General features: G+C 42.4%; 1 protein-coding gene across 3 annotated transcripts in view; it reads left to right on the top strand.

Annotated features, from left to right (window-relative positions):
• Positions 1 to 23,552, top strand: part of LOC110499015 (glutamate receptor ionotropic, delta-1-like) — a 428,806-nt gene that overhangs the window by 16,237 nt on the left and 389,017 nt on the right. The window contains exon 1 of one of the 3 annotated variants that reach the window (XM_090212430.1): positions 16,614 to 16,846. The exons of the other annotated variants lie outside the window; for them this stretch is intronic. The gene's annotated coding sequence lies outside the window, so the exon portion shown is untranslated. Of the gene's footprint in view, positions 1 to 16,613; positions 16,847 to 23,552 lie in introns of those variants that run through there. 3 annotated transcript variants of the gene reach the window in all.

Genomic DNA, 23,552 nt, shown 5'->3' with positions numbered 1-23,552 from the left:
GTTACGGCAGCTCTCGCTGGGTCGTTTTAACCACTGGAGACTAGTGGCATGCTAATCAGACGACTGTATTTAAATCAATTGCTGTAGATGGTAATGTCCATCATAGCTGGTAGGGAGAATGGCAAAAGTCACTGTTACATTTAAAAAAAAACACACTTACCCATGTAAACACGCCTGTGTAAAGTACCCATATTTTTCCCTCATTGCTTGTAACTGATCAAGTGGGTGCACTGTTAAGATCTTAAGCCATACCATAGATTAGCCTGTCACCTAATACTGGGACATAAATATACTCTATGCCTTGCATTTCTATGTATGAATATGGAATCTAAGAGCCCACAGCACAGCCAAAAGCCCAGGGCTTGCGTTAATGGACCCACCCCCACCCCCACCCCCACCCTAACGTACATCCTGGCCCGTTCAAAGAAGATATTGAAATATTGATAATTCATTTGACCGAGACGCGCACGCTGTCAGATAAAGCATCCAAACAAGCGAAACAGTGCCTCTCTGTCTCAGTATGTGTAGCCCGTGTATCTGAAGGAATAAAAGAGCATGGGATGACATTCCTTTTTTTGCCAAACCGCATCAGATACACGGGGCTGCATATTGTAAGACAGAAGGCCGCTGTTTCAGTGGGTTGGATGCTATTTTGGACTACCATGAAATGGTAACCTACTTTTTTGAAGTGATTTTGTTTTACAATCAGATGAAAACATCATGACTGGTTGTGTTCATGCCACTTTAAAAGGTAGGCAAATACATTTTTACAGTTCAATTACCTTTCATTACCATAAAACCCACAATAGAACCACTAAAGCAGTCATTTGGACTGCTCATGAATTTAAAAAATTTGAACAATTTTTTAAGTCCTTCCCAACTCCGCCCTTGACGTTTCCCAAATAACTCTATAATACACACTGTCGTTGTTAAATTCTTTATATCACAAACAGAATTGATGTAATAGTCAGTTTTAGGAAGGCATGGCATTTTTATATAGTTTTCCTTGTTGCCCCTCCCCTAGACCGTAGGGCCTGCTCCTCCTTCTCTCAATAGTTGAAGATGCCGTGCCCAGTTGAAAATCACCCTGATATTTGCCTTGAAAAGGAAAGTAACGCAGGAGCTTGGTGGCATCTTAATTGGGGAGAACGGGCTCATGGTTATGGCTGGAGCGGAATTAGTGGAATGGAATCAAATACATCAAACACATGGAAACCATGTGTTTGAAATCATTCCATTTGTACCGTTCCAGCCATTATTATGGTCCGTCCTCCCCTCAGCAGCCTACACTGGACCCTAAACTATACCAAAACGAATTTCACACAATGCCTATAATAAGAGATGATATAAATGAAGTAGGCTAAAGTATGATGGGGGAGAATGGATGAGTTGATGAGCGAGGGGAAGCGAACAATGCGTAATTATGTCACCAATTGTGAATGAAGAAAAGGGCAGGCCATTCTATTGTATTGATATATTCTAATCTCAACATGTTATGTAATCTCAATCTACTCTGGCCTATTTGTGGTACACAGTGAGAGCGTGCGTCATTTAACCATGGCAAGAAGACCCAATGAATGTAAACGACTCCGATGGTGGAGATGAAATGAATCATGATGACATCCCTGAGTATTCTTCTGATTCTTCAATTCTCCAGATTGAATTTGTAAATCAATCTGGAGTGCCAGTGTGCACTCTGGGCGTTTGTAAAATCAGAGCATTGTCAGATTGTCTGTTTGTAAATTCAGAGCGCACACTGGACACCCTGGCCGAGGAGTAGGGGTGCGTTTGTAAATTCCCTCTTGCTATCTACTCTGATTTCAGAGCACTCTTGTCTGAGTGTGCTAAAGTGCAGAATAACTGATGAATTTACGAACGCTCAACACCCATTGAATACGGCCGGTGTCAGTAAACGTCAGCAAGAAAAGCCTAATTAAATTGTTTCCAGCAGCAGAGTAACAGTCACCAACGCTCTGGATAAAACGAAAACAGCCTAACCAGCTCTGCTAGGGCGAGAAAAATGGTCAGAGTGAGGTGTTCTCTCGTTTACGTCTAGAAGTAGCTAGCCAGCTAGCTAACTTTAGGCAGTTAGCTTGGGTGCTTGACTGCCGTTGTGAGTCTGATCAACCCTACTCCTCGGCCAGAGCGTCCAGTGTGCACTCTGAACGGTTCGAGATTAAAACGCTCTGAATTTTCAAATAAAAAATCTGACAGCGCTCTCCAGAGTGAATTTATGAACGCACCCGTAGCATATCGTAGCATATCAAACAAATTGGCAAATTCGTATGATATCATACAATGTGCAATGTTTTTAACATACTGTACCACGCAAAATGGATGACATAGTACACAATAGGAAATTGTAGTACACAATAAACTGGGACCACTTTTGGCTCGCGAGCACCACTTTCAAAACTACTGGATGAAATTATACCGAAGTTCGAGAGCTTGTCTTTAAGCAGGATCATTTTCCGGATCCAAGCCCCACATAAATCTGCCAAATTTGGCCTGGCAGTTTAAGTGGCTAATGAGTTTCAAAGAGTTTCCAAGGTTGCAGTGATTTCATTCTGGCTCGTTTTCAAAGGGAGAAAGAGCATTCTGGCAAATGCCATTACAATCACTGATCGCTGCAATCCATCTCAGTACAGATCACAGATACATTCTGGGGCTTTAAACTCTACCCAATGGAAATGTTTTCTGGCTCTTTTATGATAGGGAAAATAATATCTCTATTGGGTTCTGGTTCGTTTGACTCGCAGTGATAAAGAGATTTGGATTGAGAGGAAAGATATCCCGTCTCTTACTGTAGATGTAGTTATAGCCTAACTAACTAAGGCCTAGAGTTTATCCTGGTCATGTCACATGGTAAATAAAAACTCCTGGTCTTAGTTATTAGTGACTGTCTTTGGCAGCTTTCCCTCTGCAGGGCCACGGAGTGAGAACAGCAGCAGCACCCTCCATGGTGATGTAGTGGAACGCCAATGCTCTGCAATCGCATCCCTCATTTGACATGACAGACTTTTTGCTCAGTCAAATACACCTTGCTGCTGCATTACAATATTCAATCAGAGTGAGTCACCGTTGTGCCTTCGAGAGAACCGCGTACTACCGAGGGAGAGGATAGAAAGAGAGGCAGAGAGAGACACACGCAGAGAGAAAGAAACAAACAGAGATGCAATGACCTGTAATTATCTCAAGAAGCCATTTGCATTGTTAAGAGAGAACGTGAACAAACCTTGGGGAAAAAACTGTTTCACAACAACAAGTTGGAGTGATTACGGCACGGGGAATATCATCTAAAAATGACTACTGTTTAAGCAGGCAAATGCCTCAAATTAGCAAGTACATGGCTCAACTATTAAACTGTGCAATTAAGGCGAGATTGTCTCATTACATCAGAGGGTAGCTATTACGGCTCTCTCCCATGCCTCTTATTGAGCCATGAGAGAATCGTCGCACTTACACTACCACCGTACTTCACACGCCTACCGACCTGCCAACCTACCTACCACAGGAGGTTGGTGGTACCTTAATTGGGGAGGACGGGCTTGCGGTAATGACTGGAGCAGAATGACTGGAATGGTATCAAACACATGGTTTCTATGGGTTTGAAGCTATTCCATTAGCGCCGTTCCAGCCATTATTATGATCCGTCCTCCCCTCAGCAGTATCCACTGCTACCTACCTACCTACCTACTTACCTACCTAACCCATTACAAGAAAATACATCAATTATGAAGATGAAGGGTGTGACTGTGTAAAAGCTTAGCCCGTGTAACTCTCATCAAGTATCTATAGCACTGTACGCAGCGTGGATGTTAGTAGGGTGAGTCCATAGGATCACCCACTGACTGATATAATGCCAATTTCCCCTCACTGCCTCTGGGGGACTATTCATACTGCCAAGGTGGCTTGTTTGAAAGGTATTCAAATATAGCCAACCTCTCCAGGAAATAACCTATATGGATGGAGTATTATACTGTGTACCTCAGGCTTAAAGACGGACTTTGATGGTGGTATGATAAATTAAAGAAAAGAAAATGATTGGTCGCGAACAAATATACAATGTGCAAAAGTTGCTGGCAGGTGTATAAAGTCGAGCACACAACCATGCAATCTCCATAGACAAACATTGGCAGTAGAATGACTTTCAACATGGCACCGTCATGAGATGCCACCTTTCCAACAAGTCAGTTCGTAAAACTTCTGCCATGCCCCGCAGTGCTGTTATTTTGAATTGATAACGTCTAGGAGCAAAAATGGCTCAGTCGCGAAGTGGTAGGCCAGACAAGCGAGTGCTGCAGCTGGAAGCGCGTAGAAAACGTCTGTCCTCAGTTGCAACACTCACTACCGAGTTCCAAACCGCATCTAGCAACGTCAGCACAAGAACTGTTCGTCGAGAGCTAATGAAATGGGTTTTCACGGGAGAGCAGCTGCACACAAGCCTAAGATCACCACGCACAATGCCAAGCGTCTGCTGGAGTGGTGTAAAGCTCACTGCCGTTGGACTCTGGAGCAGTAAACACGTTCTCTACAGCAGGCTTGGGAACTCCAGTCCTCGGGGGCCTGATTGGAGTCACACAATTATCCATCCCCAGCAAACACCGCTGATTTAAACTAATTGCATTTTTAATGCATCATGCCTAGTTGATTATTGGAGTCAGCCGTATTAGCTGGGGTTGGGGCAAAAGTGTGACACCAATCAGGCCCCCGAAGACTGGAGTTGCCCAAGCCTGCACTAGAGTGATGAATCACGACAGACAAATTCTGGGTTTGGCGGATGCCTGGAGAACGCTACCGGCCCCAATGCCTAGTGCCAACTGTAACGTTTGGTGGAGGAGGAATAATGGTTGGGTGCTGTTTTTCATGGTTCGAGTTAGGCCCCTCACTTCCAGTGAAGGGAAATTTTAATGCTACAGCATACAATGATTATTCTGTGCTTTCAACTTTGTGACAACAGTTTGTGGAAGGCCCTTTCCTGTTTCAGCATGACAATGCTCCCCTACACAAAGCGCGGTCCATACAGAAATGGTTTGTCAAGATCTGTGTGGAAGAACTTGACTGACCTGCACATAGCCCTGATTCAACCCCACCAAACACCTTTGGGATGAATTGGAACGCCGACTGCGACCCGGGCCTAATCGCCCAACATCAGTGCCCGACATCACTAACGCTCTTGTGGCTGAATGGAAGCAAGTCACCTCAGCAATGTTCCAACATCTAGTGGAAAGCCTTCCCAGAAGAGTGGAGGCTGTTGTCGCAGCAAAGGGGGGGACCAAGTCCATATTAATGCCCATGATTTTGGAATGAGATGTTCGACGTTCAGGTGCCCACATACTTTTGGTTATGTCGTGTATTTAGCAGATGTTATTGCGGGTGTGGCGAAATGCTTGTGATATGATCAGCATTGCAGGAAGCTTTCTCCTCCTCCTTCCTGTTGTGCCAGCCGTTGGGGAATTACAGAATGTACAGTAGGCAATAACATTCTGTATGTATATAGTGCTTTCAATGATGCATTGTATGTGCAGAGGCTAATTCATTTGTGAGATGAAATCAAGGAAATTAACTTAATGAGCAGGGACATTAATATGTAGGGACATTAATATGTTAATATGTGATATGTAAGAAACTTGTTGAACAGTGGGAACCCAGTCTGAACACAGTACTACCAATGCCCCACGTAGCAGGAGGAGATAGAATCTGTAAGATCACCAGACTTTTCCAATAGCGCTTTTCATGTCCGTTATTTGTTCATTTGTCTGTGATTCTCTTAGCCTGGCATGGGCAGTGCTGGTAGCAAAGCTAGCGTGGCTAAAGCTCCACTGCACACAGGTTAGCTGCGGGGGGGGGGGGGGGGGGGGGTCAGAGCAGGGAATTGTACCGCTTGATAGTTTAACTCTTAGGGACTGGCGAAGGTTGTAAAAAATGTGGTGGCTCTCTGAAGATATCCCCAGAAAGTTGCTTAGACAGCTGGGTGTTCATGAATGCAGTGTTGGAATAGCCAAGTGAAAACATTGGTGTCAATGCTCTATTATCTATGTTGTTGCTTACCTCTGGTGAAAAAAACAAAAGAGGAGAATATGCTTGCATTGTAATATAAACCTTTAAACCAACAAATTACTAAACATCTTCATGAATAAGTCAACAGGACAAGGTAGGGCCTGAGGACTCATTGTCTGAGAGTAGGTGGGTGACCTGGGGAAAGAGAGAATGGAGTGTAGAAGGAGGAAGGCTGATTCTAGGCAACACATCATGCAAGAATAAATGTGCGTCCCAAATGTAGGGTGCTATATAGGGATAGGGTGCCATTTGGCATTTAACTGATTCATGTCCAGACATAGCCTTATAACTGCTCAAATCCCCAATAAAGAAAGAAGAGAACTCCCCTTCCACTCTGTTAAACTTCCTTCTGTCCTGCTCGGATGCAGTTTGAAGAACGGGGTTAAAGAACAGAAGTAACACAGAGATACAATAAAGAGCTGTAAGAAAACAGTATGCCTTCCACTTAAGTCATCTTCTGAAGTCCGTTGTGGTTGGTTTCTTGTGCTGTAATGAGTTGCCATTATTAGTTTCTTTACAGGTCACAGCCACAGGATTTGTTCTCACTGTTCTTTGAAAGTGTGAGTTGAATCACGACCTTATACGGTAATGCCTATATAATGCTTATATGGTAATAACTCCTAAATTGTGCTGCTCTTGCAAGAGTCAAATGATATCAAAGAAGATCCATTTTCATATCAAGAAGATTAATCTTAAATGGGACGTTTTGTTCCCATTTACCCTTAGAACGCTAAGGCAAATATTTGTACACAAAAAGTAAGTGGAATGATGCACCCTGGTCTCACTAATTCTTATTATTCATGTACAGCATAATTAATTCTGATGTATATCCACAAACTCCAATACAACCCTTCTCGCTCTACACACACACCCCGGTTGCTTTATTCCGGGTCTATGGGCGGTTGACATGGCAACGGTTCCTGCTGTGATGGATCAGTGTGGTTTCCACCTGTTGCGTCAATTCTGCTCAGCGTGTTTTACAATCTGTGTGTTTTAGACTGGCAGGGCTTGAGAGAGGGAGTGAGGGAGGAAGATGGAGATGCTGTAATGGTGTGTCGAAGAGTGGAATGAAGCAGAGTTTGTAAAGGTTGTCTACGTCAGAAGCAGCTGGTTTTGAGTTTATTTTTACAGGGACAGTGCACATTAATCAACATTTCAGTAAAGGTGACAGTTTTTAGCCAGCCGGCTAATTTTCAACCGCAGCCCCTGGGCAGGTTATTAAAAACAATTCTAATAGCAATACAGACAAACAACGAGCAGTGAGCAGCTATAGGAGGACGGGCTCATTGTATTGGCTGGAATGGAATAAATGGAACTGTACCAATCACCTCAAACATATGGAAACCACATGTTTGACTCCATTCTATGAATTCCACTCCAGCCATTACAATGAGCCCGTCCTCCCATAGCTCCTCCCACCAGCCGCCACTGGTATACATTAAGCAGGGGAGTATAGGAAAGAGAATGTTATTGTTGAGGTTATGAGGAGACACTTAATGGATTGTCAGTCAGTGGATTATTTGACTTTCCCAGTCTGAGTCAGCCACCTGAGATTATGATGAACTCATTGTTAAGTAATTGAATACAAAACTAATAACAAACTATTGCAGATACCCCTGCTGTGCAGCCCCCATAGAAGAACACTCATTATATTCAAATAGCCTAGAATGGCAGCCTTTGTAAATCCATTGAGCTTAACTATAACACCTTTAGTTTTTCACAAATGTACAGAGGTGTGGAATTAATACCTCAATCTGGTCAATTGCATTTGGGCTATAATCTTGTTGTTGCCGTGAAGAAGGTAGGATTTATTTCACCTCGATCAGTGAAGGAGAAATTCAAGTTGTTTTTAAAGACAAAATAAATGGGCAGTATTAGATAACTGAAGAGGTTTCAAGGCTCCCTGACTGTCTTATTTTTTGGGGAAAGTGAAATTTGTCACCCCCGTTGGACCGAAACCATTTTAAACCATTTCCCCTCTCGCCTAATGTTTCATTGTGACCACTATTTGATTATTTCTTTCACCTCTATTTCTTTCCAATCAGGAAGTTATTTTATTTTCCAGCGGTAGTCTGGGAATATTACAGCCTCCCAGTCTCTTTAGATCCAAAATGGAGCCTCGGTGCCCAGTTATTATCTCTTATAATGCAAAGAGAAGTGAAACAATCAGGCAGATAACATGCAACTGAGTGACCATTTCATTCCTTCGTCTTAAGTAGAGAAAGGTTCTTCCTTCAAACTCAGTCTCTAATTAGCAAGGCCCACTTTATAGTGGGCTCAAATATGGCTGGTGGGACTTGAAAGCGTCGTAATGAGTATTTTTACGATCCTAATACATCTCACCACAAGTCCTGTCTTTGATTGCATCCCCCACACTCTTAGAGAAAAGGGGTCCAAAAGGGTTCTTCGGCTGTTCCCATAGGATAACCTTTTTTGGTTCCATGTAGAATCCTTTTAAGTTCGGTTCTACATGAAATCCAAAAGAGTTCTACCTGAACCAAAAAATTTTATTTTAAGGGTTATCCTATGGGGACAGCCAAAGAACCCTTTTAGGTTCTAGATGGCATCTTTTTTTCTAAGAGTGTAGTGCCAACGAAGCGCTCAAGGTCCTCAATTCTGTATTGGGCCGCTAATGAAATTAGTTGTTAAGGGTTGTATCCAGTGTTTCACCATAATATAATAATATTTGCCATTTAGCAGATACCTTTAACAGTTTCCCTTATTAATTTAGCAGTGGTGGCCCATTGCTGCTAAATTGTAGCAATCGCTGCAAAAAATAGGATATAATCTTTTACAACATATATACAGTGCCTTGCAAAAGTATTCAGACCCCTTGGATTTCTTCAAATTTTATTGTGTTACAAAGTGCGATAACAATTGATTTAGTTGCCATTTTTTTGTCAACAACCTACACAAAATACTCTAATGTGAAAGTGTAAGAATCATTTTTGTTGCTGTTTTGATGAATACTTTTTTTATAACTAAAATATAGTTGTTGCAGCTCCCAGAGTCAATACATTTAGAAACACCTTTGTGTTTATATGAACTTTGCACACTTGGATTGTGCGTTATTTGCCCATTTATTTATTTTTTAAATTCTTCAAGCTCTGTCAAGAGGTTGGGAGTCATGGCTAAACAGCCATTTTCAAGTCTTGCCATAGAATTTCAAGCAGGTTTTAAGTAAAAAAACATTCACTTGGTCACTGTCTTCTTGGTAAGCAACTCCAGTGTCGATTTGGCCTTGTGTTGTAGGTTATTGTCCTGCTGAAGGGTGAATTCCTCTCACAGTCTCTGGTGTTAAGCAGACTCCAGCACGTTTTTCCTATATGATTTTGCCTGTGCTTAGCTCCACCCTATTTATTTTTATCCTGAACACTCCCCAGTATTTGCCAATGTCAAGCGTACCCATACCATGATGCTGCCACCACTATGCTTGAAAATAAGGAGGCAGTTACTCAGTGATGTGTTGTGTTGGATTTTCCCCAAACATAAAGCTTTGCATTTAGGCCAAAAAAGTGTATTATTACTAGAGTTTTTTTTTTGCAGTATTACTTTAGTGCACTGTGGCATACACTATACATATTTGTATTCTGTGTATTTGTATTCTTCTTTTCACTCTGTCATTTAGGTAATTCATTGTTGAATCATTACAATGTTGTTCATTCATCCTCAGTTTTCTCCCATCAGATCCATTGAACTCTGTAGCTGTTTTAAAATCACCAATGGCCTCATGGTAACGTCCCTGAGCAGTTTCATTCCTGTCCTGCATCTCTGTTCAGGGTAATGATTGTATCTTTGATGTGTCTGGGTGGTTTAATACATCATCCACAGCATAATTATGAACTTGACCATGCTTAAAGAGAGATTCAATGTCTGATTTGTTAATTGTTACCCATCTACATTCTTTATGAGTCTTTCACAAAGCGCCTTGGCCTTTGTAGTTGAATCTGTGCTTGAAATTCAATACTTGACCCTGGGACCTTACAGATGTTGTATGTATAGGGTACAGAGGAAGGGTTAGTCATTAAAAAATCACGTCAAATCGTTATTATTTCACACAGTGAGCCCATGTAACATATTTTGCGATTCGTTAAGCCACATTTTACTCTTGATCTAATTTTGGCTTGCTTAAAAAAAGGGTCTGAATACTTTAGTAATGATTTTTTTTTAATATTATTATTTTTTCTTCACTTTGACATTTGAGAATTTTGTGTAGATATTTGAATCCTACTGTAGCACAATACAATGTGAAGAAATCCAAGAGGTCTGAATACTTTTGCAAGGCACTGAATATATTTTTGCCCAGACGCGCTTGTAAGTGGATAGCGTTGGCTCAATGACTGGAAGTCTATGGGAACAGCATGTCCTTGCCACCACTGCTGAAAAAAATCCTAGGGGAAACACTGCTTTTATATGTGGTGACTTACAAGTCATGCGTGCATACAATAGAGTCCTCTATTGTGTAACATTCCAGATTCCAGAGACCGTCGATCCAATGGCCGTCACAACTCTGCAGAAGCTGCATGAGTACTACAGTAGGAACTTAGCGTAGTGTAAGCAAATTAAATAGGTGGCCATGATGCTGTGGCAGAGGGTGACAGAAGGTCAGAGAATGAGAAAAGCCAGGTAAGGCCTCTTGTCTCCCATCTAGCCATCAGGATTAACCCCAATACACTATGACAACATGGACGCTGTGACTAGGACATATTATACACAGCCACAGGCATTTGTTTGTAAGGTCGTTAGAAGCACCCATCTCTCTCTCTCTCTCTCTCTCTCACACTAATCTATACTTTTTGAAGTTATTGAACTTTTTTAAATGCCTTATAAGCATCCTCCACATAACTTGCATCCACTCACAGTGGGCTATGGGGTTAGATTTCATCCTTTCCTCACATTCAAGAAAATTTGATGTGCCACATTTCATGCATGCTTTTCTCATGCTCCCCCCCCCCCCCACACACACACACCCCAGCAGTACGCACTGTGTGGGATGCAACGTGTGCTTTTCAACCAGAAGACCTGTGACAGCTCAGAGACACGCTGGTTCTTGCCTGCATCTCGTCAGCTGTGATGCTTTTGAAGTTTTCCCATGCACTGTTTTTACCGAAAGAACACTTCAAAACCACACTGAACAGAACTGTTGTGATCCCTAACCAACACGAGTAAAAAGAGCTCTGCTAGGAAGTAATTGGCTTGCTAACAAACTGTGTTGCACTTCCAAAGTTAGATGTTTTATTTTTTTGGTCTGTGGTGTGAATGCGGCTGGCACAACTTTAAATTCTAGGAATAATCCTGAGATTGCCCTGATTGGGAGTAATCAGTGGTTTTGGAAGAGTTTGGTCGGTTGCTCCATTGGAATGGCAAATCATCTAATTTACTGCCAATTATCTTCCCAGCGGGACCCTGATTTCCCAATGATCCGAAAAGCTGGAATAATCAAAGAGACAGGGGTATGCCTCGTTCAGCACAATGGCAGGCGGGAGGAAGGGAAGCGCTCTCCCTCTCCCCCTGGACCTGGGATGCCGGAGAAGCAGAAGGAGGGAGAAAGGGGGGGGGGGACGGAGGGGAGAGGTGGTGTTTTTTGTTTTCTAAATGTGAATTGCTATTCAAATCAAATCAAATGGTATTTGTCACATGCGCCGAATACAACAGGTGCAGGTAGACCTTACCGTGAAATGCTTACTTACCAACAATGCAGAGTAATACAAACATTTGCTAAATAAGCTAAAGTAAAAACATGTTTTATTATTAACACAATACAATAACAAGGCTATACACAGGGGGTACAGAGTCAATGTGCGGGGGTACAGGTTAGTCGAGGTAATTGCCTAGTATAGAATTTGATTTGATTTATTAGTATCTCCATAAGTCGACTCCAATGGCGACAGCTAGTCTTACTGGGTTCCGACATACAACCAAAAAGACATTACAGATAAAAGACTTTACAATTGAAATACAGTACCAGTCAAAAGTTTTGACACGCATTCATTCAAGGGTTTATCTTAATTTTTAAAAACTTTTTTCTACATTGTAGAATAATAGTGAAGACATCAAAACTATGTCGTAACTAAAAAAGTGTTAAACAAATCAAATTATATTTTAGATTTAAGATTCTTTAAAGTAGCCACTCTTTGCCTTGATGACAGCTTTGCACACTCGAGGCATTCTCTCAACCTGATTCACCTGGAATGCTTTTCCAACAGTCTTGAAGGAGTTCCCACATATGCTGAGCACTTGTTGGCCGCTTTTCCTTCACTCTGCGGTCCAACTCATCCCAAACCATCTCAATTGGGTTGAAGTCGGGAGATTGTGGAGGCCAGGTCATCTGATGCAGCACGCCATCACTCTCCTTCTTGGTAAAATAGCCCTTACACAGCCTGGAGGTGTGTTGGGTCATTGTCCTGTTGAAAACAAATGAGATGGCATGGCATATTGCTGCGGAATGATGTGGTAGCCATGCTGGTTAAGTGTGCCACCAGCACAACACCCCCACACTATTACACCTCCTCCTCCATGCTTCACGGTGGGAACCACACATGCAGAGATCATTCATTCAACTATTCTGCATCTCACAAAGACACGGTGGGTTGGAAACAAAAATGTCAAATTTGGACTCATCAGACCAAAGGACAGATTTCCACCAGTCTAATGTCCATTGCTCGTGTTTCTTGGCCCAAGCAAGTCTCTTCTTATTATTGGTGTCCTTTTGTAGTGGTTTCTTTGCAGCAATTTGACCATGTCTTCTCTGAACTGTTGATGTTGAGATGTGTCTGTTACTTGAACTCTGTGAAGCATTTATTTGGGCTGGAATCTGAGATGCAGTTAACTCTAATGAACTTATTCTCTGCAGCAGAGGTACAGTAACTCTGGGTCTTCCTTTCCTGTGGCGGTCCTCATGAGAGCCAGTTTCATTATAGCCCCTGATGGTTTTTGCGACTACACTTGCAGAAACGTTCAAATTGTCCGTATGGACTGTCATGTTCTTGCCATAATACGGACTTGGTCTTTTACTAAAGAGGGTTATCTTGTCACAACACAACTGATTGTCTCAAACGCATTAAGAAGGAAAGAAATTCCATAAATGTTCTTTTAACAAGGCACTCCTGTTAATTGAAATGCATTACAGGTGACTACATCATGAAGCTGGTTGAGAGAATGCCAAGAGTGTGCAAATTTGTCATCAAGGCAAAAGGGTGGCTACTTTGAAGAATCTCAAATATTTGTAAACACTTTTTTGGGTACAACATGTTTCCATATGTGTTATTTCATAGTTTTGATGTCTTCACTATTATTGTACAATGTAGAAACTTATAAAGAAAAACCCTTGAATGAGTAGGTGTGTACAAACTTTGGACTGGTACTGTACATTTAAAAACATGTAGTGTGTGTGTGCATCTATCAGTTACACATGTCAGTACATACACATAACAAGTAGTTCACATGGGGGAGAGGCGTTGCTTTATTTGTTTTTCTAAACCAGGTTTGCTGTTCGCTACATAAGATGGAAGGGAGGTCCATGCACTCATGGCTATGAATAATATGGACTTTCCTATGACAATATTCAAGATAAGACAAAACTAGAGCCTGCAGGACTTACTTTGTGGAGTGTAGTGTCAAACAAGCAGAGCATCTCTTTATTACGGACAGACCTCTCCCCATCTTTACAACCATTGAATCTATATGTTTTGACCATGACAGTTTACGATCCAAGGTGACACCAAATCACTTAGTCTCCTCAACTTCTTCAACAGCCACACCATTCATTATCAGGTTCAGCTGAGGTCTAGAATTTAGGGAATGATCTGTATCAAATACAATGCTCTTAGATTTACAGATGTTTAGGGACAGTTTATTACTGACCACCCATTCCAAAACAGAGAAACTCTTTGTTAAGGGTTTCAGTGACTTAATTAGCTGTGGTTGCTGTTGCGTATATGGTTGAATCATCAGCGTACATGGACACACGTGCTTTGTTTAATGTCAGTGGCAGGTTATTGATAACAATAGAAAAGAGTAGAGGGCCTAGAGAGCTGCCCCGTGGTACACCATACTGTACATGTTTGACATTAGAGAAGCTTCCATAAAAGAAAAACCTCTCTTCCCAACTGGCTTGGTGTGTTTAGACCGTGTTAGTTTGTTGGTGATGTGGACACAAAGGAACTTGAAGCTCTCGACCTGCTCCACTACACCCCTGTCGTTGTGCATGGGGGCGTGCTCGGCCCTCCTTATCCTGTAGTCCACGATCAGCTCCTTACCCAGGTGATTTGGAGTTTGTGTATAATTATGCCAATTCTTGGCATAGTGGATGAGATGGTTTACTCAGTGTCTTTCTTGTGATGTCTTATACAGTCAATGTCTTTGAGGGTGTTAACATTCAAATGTTACCCCTGATTGACATTGTTTTACTCTAATATGAACCCCCTTCCCCATTAGCCCTCACTTCACTATCTGACTCACTCTGTTTTCTTTGTCATGTTTTTTTTCTTCCATTGCCCTGTGGTATTAGCTCTGTGTCAATAGTTTTGGTTGTGTGCCTCTGTTTTCGGGTCCCTCGCCTCTGTCCCAACGCAGTGGAGAGGGAATCGCTATGGGCAGTGGCTGAATCGCAGATGTGTCCCCTCACATTCCCCCTCTCCCCTCTCTCTATCTCACCGGAAACCATCTCTCCATCTCAAGCCAACAAGCGGAACTAATTGTCCCTGTTGGAGACAAAAACAAATGTTGTTCCTCGCTCCAATGTTGGGTCCCTGTGAGACTATGTGAGGTAAACTTATATGGGCGTAATTGGGTTATCTTAACCTGTTATGGCTGCATCCCTTTGTTCTCAATTTCCACCTGAAGACATACCCTAATCTAACTGCCTGTAGCTCAGCCCCAGAGGCACGGATATGCATATTCTTGGTATCATTTTATTAGAAACATTCTGAAGTTTGTGGAAATGTTAATTGAATGTAGGAGAATATAACACAGTAGATCTAGTGGAAGAAAAGAGAAAGAGCATACGTTTTCTGTTTTTTTATTGTTGTAGTATCATCTTTCACATGTATTAGAATAGCCACACAGATAGGATGCTGGAGCTAATTTTGATGGATAACACAAGAGGGCAACTGTAGGTGTGCAAAGTTTCAGACTGATAACTTCAGGAATGGGTGAGCTACATGACATTTAGCATGAAGTCACCCAGGTGTCCCACACAAGTTGCCCAAATGTACCCAAGTGGCCAAATTGGTGAAATGACCTATAACTATATACAGCAGTGCAAATAACTATATACAACACATCAAAAAGCAATTCTAACACACACACACACACACACACACACAAAAATGTTTAAAAAATATTAGAAAATAAATATTTAAAAAAAACAGTACACCCTTTGGAAGTCCTATTTTGCTGCCTGTGCCATGTCCCATAGCAGTCTCTTTCTGATGTAAAGCAGATGTAAACTGAACAAGTGGTGCATTTCATGCGACACAGAACACAACGACGCCTCCATGCTGTGCCCTTTTGGCCCTGAGGTACAGTCATGCCTGCAGTAATGAACTGTGGCATATGAACACCACTGGGGGCAGAGGTAGAGCGGGCAGCTTGGGGCTCCCAGTCGGAGTCGCTATCACTGTGAAAGAAAACATAAAAAAAATATTTGTATTGTATGAGCCTTTTATCATCACATAAAATAAACCGATATGTATTGTATAGAGCAGAGGGAACAGTCACTAAGGTGAAGTGCTGTTCCATTCAACTTCGGCAATTGTTGTGGGCCTGCCCTCTCCTGAACAGCACCCAATGGCTATTTCATATGGAAATGGAGAGGAGTAGCAGGCGCAGTGGCCATGTGTGTGTTTGCTGTTCTATTCCATTCCATTTGAATAAAAAAATGGAAGATATAATCTGACATGGGAAAAAAATAAAAAAATATATATATACACACACACACCCAAACAAACCAACAAACACACACACAAACAAACCACACATTTCATTGCAACATTTTTTATTTATTTTTTATATATATATATTTATATTTCGTAAAACGGCATTAGCACTTACCCGTCCAGAAGTACGTCCTGTCCTTGCAGAAACAGCCCCTCAGTTCGTTTGAATCATAACACTCCAAGATTCCTCAATCAAAAAATCTCTCACTTTCACTTTTTCACTTTCACTTTTTCACTTTCACTTTAGACTTTGACTTCGCTTTTCCTGATTTATTCGCCATGATATCTTCAATGAAATCGTTGAAACTACAACTTTCCGAAATACAGCTGCGCGTAAAAAGCCTTACAGCAACTCCTCTGATCGTCAAGGCGAGAATGGAGTTCCTTGCGCGTGCGATTACAAACAAGGAATTGTGGTCCAACCCAAAACCATTACATACTGGCGTTTTACCTCAGCTCATTGACTATCATTGACCAGCTAGATTTCAAGAAGATCAGTAGTCATTGGGCAGAAATATAGTCAATCAATGAAGCTTCGCTAAAATTATTGGTGCTCGTTGTCTTCAAATCAGTTCACTTCGGTCAATACTCCCCGCAAAAAAAACACTGACGTTTGGCTGTGTTGCAAACATCCAGAGGAATGCACTGAAACCAACCATGACTAGATAAACGATTGTTTACGGTGTGTAATCATGTCGAATGCTCCGTAAAAAATTGATAGAGATGGAATTTGCGGCACAATTGGTTTATAAAATGTTTCGATTTAGGCTATAAAAATGGATTTTATCAAAGAAAACATTTGATCACTGGGACCCTCAGGAAGAGAAATAAGAGCAAGATATCAGAATGTAAGTCATAATTTTACCTTCAGATGTGAATGTGTAAAAACTGTCATGGCGGAAAATGTTTCTGTTGTTGATTGCTCTTCTCAAACAAAAGCATGGTATTTTTTCTCTGTAATAGCTATTTTAAATTGGAAAACGTAGTTTGATTACCAAGATTCTAATCTTTTTAAGGGTGTAAGACACTTGCATTTTCAAGAATGTTTAATGTTACGAAGTTGTATTTTTAGTTGTCACTCTGAAATTTCCCCTGATGTTGATCCCTGTACGGGAATCGCAGCCATATTAAAGGTGAAGGGATGGGCCCCGGTGACTTTGTCTTGTCTGTTTGGGCCACTGATTCACAGCCTCTCCTTGGTCTGGTTCTTAGCCAGCCTGGTGCCTTGACTGTACTCAACAACATCACCCGTTGTTCTCCCTCACTGTCTCATTAGCCGGCTGTTAGCGTAGCTACGCTGTGGACGAACAATCAGGGGAAAGAGAGGAGGAGAGCGCGATGGGGGGAAGAGTGAGCGACTGAGAGTGACACAGGGAGATTCTCAATCGAGCAAACTGTCATCTCCTCTGTCACCCGGAAACCGATAAGTGGTCGCCATGCGTAGGAGAGTATAAAATGTGTTAATAGTTGAAGGGAGGAGTTTGCTCTTCTTGTCAATTGCCTCCTTAGACAGAGGATACTTAAATGGATCATCTGAGTATCCTTTGCCCGAATTCCGCCCCACCCCCGTTGAGTCAGCTGTGGTTTTCTCAGAGAAAAGCATGTAGACACTACTTCATCTTTTATCTTTAACATTTTCAGCACAACTAGCTAAATGATTTTTAACCACTTTACACATGTTTTTTGGGGGGGATTCCTCCTCTGTAAACTTAATTTGCCCGATGATGTGCTAGTGGAGAAGTAGTGTACTTTCATATACAGGAAGTGCATATTTGCTTCACATTTCCTCTCCTTACCACCTCAATTACATTTGACCTTTTCTCAAAAGGTAAGCGAGGGGAGAGAGAGACAGAGATCACAGGGATCGTCCATCATCACGGGGTTTGTTTGATGTCCAGGTGGACTCACTCCACCCATATGTTTATGATTTAATCAAAAAGCTCCTTTACCCGTCTGTTTTCTTAATTATCTTCACCAACTGCTTTCCTATTCCCACTAAATCTGCGTCACTGCTGTCATGCAGACACCACAGTGCATGTACATCCATCATCTCCTCGCTCCCCTGCTCATTAGTCTGTAGGGTTTATGTAGCATGACGTGAAAGCCAGAAGTTGTTTATTACTACCACATGGCTGTAGATTGTCATTACAGATGTTAAAATGCCTGGTGTTCTATGTGTACTACTGTGTACCTCTCCACATCTGTTTATCCATTATTCCTTATGTCATTCTCTTTTTCCCCCCCTGTAGATGTGTGTGTGTGTGTGTGTGTGTGTGTAGCACACATTTGTGCGTGTGTGTGTGGGCTTGTGTGTGTGCATATAGGTTTCAATGTTTATTTGCCACATGCACAGGATACAAAAGGTGTAAAACAGTGAAATTCTTATCGTGAGAGCGTTGTACGCATTGTGTGTGTATGGGTGTGTGTACGGGTGTGTGTGTGTGTGTGTGTGTGTGTGTTTACCGGTGTTTGTGTTTCCAACACCTCCGGAGCCATAATTCTATAGGATGCGTATATGATCCCCTCTAGTGTGACTGGATGACGGATGAGTTCTGTTCTCTAGTCTGTCTCACAGTGATCCAAGGGACTGTAATCACGTGTAAGCCTTTCGAATCTGCAACCTGCTTTGTAGCACTGAAGATATTCAAACCACGCTACAAACCTGACACTATGCTCTCTCTCTCTCTCTTTTTCATCTCAGAGGAGGGATGAAGGTATTGCATAGATATGTATGTAATGAAGGACAGGGAGGATTGTGTTCTAGAGAGGCGTTGAGTGCCAATGTACTGTACTGTACTGTGAAAGGCATTGCTCAGGCACTACAAGGGGACAGAGCAGAAAAACGGTAAATGTTATACAGTGTCATCATACAGTGCCTGAAGATGAACAAGGAGGGTTGTAGTTTTAGAGAGGAGTTCAGTGTCATGGAGGGTTTGGGATCTGTCACAAGCTGCACCCTATTCCCTATGTAGTGTACTACTTTGACCAGAGTCATACGGGACCTGGTCTAAAGTTGTGTACTATGTAGGGAATAGGGTGCCATTTGAAACAGCATACTCTCCATTTCCCTTAGCCATGCCAGTCAGCTCTATTTACTTCCCTATAAGTACTGTAAATGGTTTCTGTAGGAAATCCCTGTGTGAGCCCGGAGGATAAAGTCATCTATTTCACTGTGTTTTGTTGGCACGTCCATTACCTCTCAAGCATGGCCAAACAACCTCTAACGATGAATGAAGATGCATAAACATTACATTTGCCTGTGGCTTTCCACGCCCTGCGTGTCGTCTGCACTCTTAGTGTCGTGAGATATACGGTCCACAGTGTGAATATACTGTATACGTGAGGGTAGAAGAATCACTATGACATTCCCATCAACGCTCGCTCTGTACTCACACGAATGGCACCATTAGTTTCCGCTATCTCTGTTAAAACACGATATATATGTATTTATTTTATAAAACTCTAGCTACGTATTGATCCAAAACAATAAACATATCTAGGGATGGGCATTAGTAATAAGTTCACGATTCAAATAATATTTATGACATTTTATCCGGATAGTCCAAAAAACGTGTTTATTTGGTACGTTGTTTAAACTTGGACACTGGGACATTGGACAATGGGAGAAAGAGACTCGGTCTAGTTAGACAAACTTGTAAATGCCATAGATTATCTATCATCCACCTGGCAGCGCCTGCTTTTTTACTGCATCAAATAGAAGTAAAGAAGCAAGCTAAGACAGCCAGACGTTGGCTAGCCAGCTGAGTAGCTAGGCTAGGCTAGCTACGTCTATTTTCCTGCGCTCTCCGTCCTTGCCTAGAACAACTCTATTCAGATTAAACCTACTGTACTTGTTGGTTGCTCGTTGTAGCCTACTCCTTCTCGTTTGGCTAAGTTAATTCCGTGATTTTAATTCCAGTTTGCATTGATTTAAGATATCCCACTTCACATTGCTACACATGGAGCCTCAGGCTATAGTGCCAACAACAACAAGCTACATGCGTGAAACCTGTGTAGGCTATTCGGTAGGTCTTTTTTTGGAGCACACGCAAGTAAAAAGTACATTCAAAAGTTTGTTTTTATTAAATTAAGAATTTCAAATGTCATGGTATATCCTTGTGTGTAGAAATGTCACACAGGCCATTGTATTTAATTGAGACAAAGCCTTTTCATTTAAATAGGCCTATGATTTATTTTCCACAAAAATAAATACTCTAAGTATTCGAATGCTAACGTCCGTTCGGATATTCAAGTATTCAAATAAGCGTGCTCATCCCTAAACATAACAGAAACCTGCTATAACAGACAATAACCGCAACAAAAACGTGGAAGTATGACAACAATAGCCATAACAATAAGCATTTCAGTACGGCGACACTTCTCACACCCAACCCAACATATTCAAAAGCAATCCATTATGTAGCACTAGTCCAATCCAGAGGGTCGTAATTATGATGAGTCTGGGGAATCCTCCTTCCGTCCTCCATGCCTGTGGGCTGTACAGATATTGGCCAGTCAGTCTGTACTGTAGTCTCCTATAATGCGTCTTCTCCCGTGTTGGCAGATCTCATTTGCATATGACAGGTTTGTTTAGGCTGGGTCTCGTTCTCCCCTGGGTGCTCCTGCATTTACCTGGGAGTTCTGCTGCAATGCGCTCCAGCATGCTACTGATTGAAGTGTGGCGAGCCTTAGACAAGCATGCTCAGACAGATTCATTAGACGGAGAGGGTGGATGGAGGTACGAGGAAGGGAATGGAGGGAACAAAGAGGGACAGGCTGTATTTCTGCGGCACGCGTTAGATGTGTCCAGTAAAAGTGAAATATGCCTGTGCCACTTTAAAAGACGGTTGCCCTGTCGCTAATGGCCTTGACATCCTGTGAATGGCTACCCGGCTGTGTCAGTCAACACAGTTTATTACGCTAAGCTTGTACGGCCGTCACTGGCTTTGTACAGTAAGTGAGTGATTGACCGTCTTCTCTGTCAATTTAACCCTCTTGATAAGCAGTCCCCCGCCCCCCCCCTCGTATTATTCACTGTTCTGTACATGTTGGCGATGATTTCTATTTCTTGCTCTTCTCTGGAAAAAACAAAACACCACCTACTCCTTCTCTGTAGTCTCTCTGTCTCTCTCGCGCGCTCTCTCTCTCTCTCTCTCTTGTCCTTTATCTTCCTCTCTCGGTGGTTCATCGGTCTCTCCTCTTTCTCCTTCCTCTTCCTCTCCTGCATCTTCTTCTCTTAACTTGGGCTGAACCGTTACAGCTCTGTGGTCCTGATCTCCATCTTCTACTCTTCTACCGCACTACTTCCTCATCACAATTCCCGCTCTCCTATTCGGTCCTCATGCATACACACCGAGAGTGAAAGCTGCTTGGGTGTGCAGATGCGAAACAGACATTTTTCATGACCCTTGGACACTTGCACAGATGCGGGGGGGGGGGGAATAAGTATGTGTATACACATAACAACATTTACATTACAACCACTGTGCTAACAGCCACCTAGGTAGATCTCTCTTTGGAGTCTGGGGAAAATTAACATATTATTTTCCTTTCCTAGATTCTTATACAAAACCTTTAAGGGAAGAGAATTTATGAGCCCCTCAGACACAACTCACAACTTCTTCCCACTTAGGCAAAGGCAGAGGTGATTTGGATCGATGTTCCTTGCGTGTGTAATTTTGTTGTTGAGGGTTCAAATTCTCCTTGAATTAATGTAAGGTAGTGAGCGCACAGACTTAATCTGGCAGAAAACGGCGAGTTTTTAAAGGTTATTTCATCACTTAGATGGCTACATTATCTGAGTGAGAAAGCCTCTAGTCCAAGATTGATTAGTGCAGCAGCTTTCTTTGTTGCCTCCTTCCAAGGACCCACCATGACACCAGCAGTTCTGCCAGTGTCCTGAATTAGCACAGATTGGGTCCCAAATGGCCATCTATTACCTTTACACTAAGTGTAAAAAACATTAGGAACACCTTCCTAGTATTGAGTTCCACCCCATTTTGCCCTCAGAAAAGCCTCCATTTTTTTCATAGCATGGACTCTACAAGGTCTCGAAGGCGTTCGACAGGGATGCTGGCTCATGTTGACTCCAATGCTTCCCACAGTTGTGTCAAGTAGGCTGGATGTCCTTTCGGGTGGTGGATTATTCTTGATACACATGGGGAACCTGATGCGCTTGAAAACCCCAGCAGCGTTGCAGTTCTTGACACACTCAAACGGGTACACCTGGCACCTACTACCATACCCTGTTCAAAGGCACTTAAATCTTTTGTCTTGCCCATTCACCCTCTGAATGGCAGACATACACAATCTATGTCTCAATGTTTAAAAATGCTTCTTAAACCTGTCTCCTCATCTTCATCTACATTGATTGAACTGGATTTAACAGGTGACATCAATAAGGAATCATAGTTTCAACTGGATTCACCTGGTCCAGTCTATGTCATGGAAAGAGCAGGTGCTCCTAATGTTTGGTACACTCAGTGTATAGGGCTATGGTCAAAAGTGCCATTCTGGATGCACAGTGAATTCTTTAACACCTCCATGGGCTTCTATACAGGGAATGTAGCCAGATTCCTGACTGTCTCTTATACACTGTCTCTATAGTACACTGTGCTTTGTCCAACTCTCCATTCTACCCCTGGATGCCTTCATTAGTGCATTACTCCGTAACGTCACCCTATCGACTAGGCCCACTTGAACGAGTGCAAGCCTCTGGTGTCGGCTGGCCTGCCCTCGGGTGGGGATATTTGTCGGGGGTGACATTGCTCCTCCCTCCCTCCCTCTGCCCTGTCCATCTGTGGTTGGGTGATGTCAGGCGTGAGTCCTGCTCCCTCACGTCTGAGTTTGACACGCCTACCCTACGTGGTCCGGAACCTGCTGGTTTTCTGTTCTATTAATTGCAGGTGTCCCAGGAAGAGGGGAACAATGAGAAAACGCGGTGGATCTCGCTTCGAGGTCCAGAGTAGAGTTTGAGTGCCCTCAATCAACACTCCTGCTCTGAGATGCTTTATAAATACTGGCCCTGTACCCGTTAGGCTAGTATTCCACAGTATTCTAGTATTGCCTAGTATTCTACAGTAGGATGCGAAAGGAGACTATGGATAACTAGCCTAACTGCATAACTCATCCATCTACTTATCTAACTAAACACCACAGCTGTTGTTTCCCATGATCCAGATTCATTTGTTTGTGTGTCCTCCATCTTTGTGGTTTGATGCTGTGCTGTGGCCATCGCTATTTGTGGTGGACCTCTGTGATGAGCACAGCAGGGAAGTGTGACCACAGGTGAGGCGTTCGCGGTCAGGGCCAGCAGTGTTTGGCCTTCCTGGCTCAGCTTGATCAAATCAAATCAAACTTGTCACACGTGCCAAATACAACAAGTGTAGACCTTACCTTGAAATGCTTACTTACAAGCCCTTATCCAACAGTGCGGTTCAAGAAGAGTGAAGAAAATATTTACCAAATAAAGTAAAAAATAATAATAAAAAGTAACCCAATAAAATAACAATAACGAGGCTCTATACAGGGGTACCGGTACCGAGTCAGTGTGGT

The sequence above is a fragment of the Oncorhynchus mykiss genome, chromosome 20 (assembly GCF_057628025.1).
Source record: "Oncorhynchus mykiss isolate SJ-2025 chromosome 20, ASM5762802v1, whole genome shotgun sequence".
NCBI classification, from domain to species: domain Eukaryota; kingdom Metazoa; phylum Chordata; class Actinopteri; order Salmoniformes; family Salmonidae; genus Oncorhynchus; species Oncorhynchus mykiss.
Note: the sequence above shows the minus strand (reverse complement) of the source record. Positions and strands in the feature narration are given on the sequence as shown.